This window comes from Wasmannia auropunctata, unplaced genomic scaffold (assembly GCF_000956235.1).
Source record: "Wasmannia auropunctata unplaced genomic scaffold, wasmannia.A_1.0 LD309867.1, whole genome shotgun sequence".
NCBI lineage: Eukaryota > Metazoa > Arthropoda > Insecta > Hymenoptera > Formicidae > Wasmannia > Wasmannia auropunctata.
The window spans coordinates 1-869 of record NW_012053023.1 but is presented as its reverse complement, the minus strand read 5'-3'; the positions used below and the strand labels follow the sequence as shown (position 1 = coordinate 869).

General features: G+C 36.6%; 1 long non-coding RNA gene across 1 annotated transcript; it reads right to left on the bottom strand.

Moving 5' to 3' along the window:
* Positions 1 to 546: 546 nt before the first annotated feature.
* LOC105461071 lies at positions 547 to 768 on the bottom strand. Its single transcript, XR_975900.1, has 2 exons — positions 719 to 768; positions 547 to 630 (listed from the first exon to the last, which is right to left on the bottom strand). It is a non-coding gene; the product is annotated as an uncharacterized LOC105461071 (long non-coding RNA).
* Between the last annotated feature and the right edge of the window lie 101 nt (positions 769 to 869).

The following is an 869-nucleotide window of genomic DNA, read 5'->3' as shown; positions in this document are numbered from 1 at the left end:
CCACCGAGAATCACTCGGACCGAGGCAAAGCCACTCTTTACCCCGGTGTCGTCGGTTCGTGAGACGGTCAGGAACTGGTAGCCTTCCTGGCTTCGGAGCCCCTTATATACCCTATCATTACGGCATTCGGCCGCGATCGGCTCCGTTCGGTGGTTTCCGGTACCGTTACATGATTTGCGGTAACGTCTTTGTCGGCTGGCCTTAAGTTGCCAGCCGACGACCTTTGGAACGCTTAAAAAATATGGGGCGCACCGCGCCTTCTTCGCCCGACGGTTCGTCGGTCGGGCGGCATCCGGCGGTTGTTCGGCCGGGAACGATGCACTTTCGGGGGTGCATCGTTACAAATGTAATGTTATGAAATTTCTATAAATAAAACACAATGACTATGACGCAACCGTATTGTTTTTATTTATATCTCTCTTCATTTTAGAAACAAAAACCAAATTTAATATAATAAAGACATATAACTACAATATAACTACAATTTATATTTTTCTTAAAAATATAAAATGGTTATATTTATAATTTACGTATATTTTCGTTGTATTAATATTTTAAAGAATTCTATATTTTTCTATTCTTTGTCAGATTGCATCACCCCATTACAACACATATTCCGATCGTCTTAACCTGTAAAACATTTTTTTATTAATATCAATATAGAACAATTTTTGATACATAATATATTATTTAATAAGTGTATTGTTGGAATATTTACCGCTTCCAAGGCACATTTACCGCCATATTTTATTAGTTCTTTCATCTAAAAAAAAATTTAATTCCGTTAATATAATAAAAAGGAAATATATTTTGGATGTCTAATTAAAATTATTTTAAAACATAAAGAAAGGGTATAGCGGGTTAAGGAG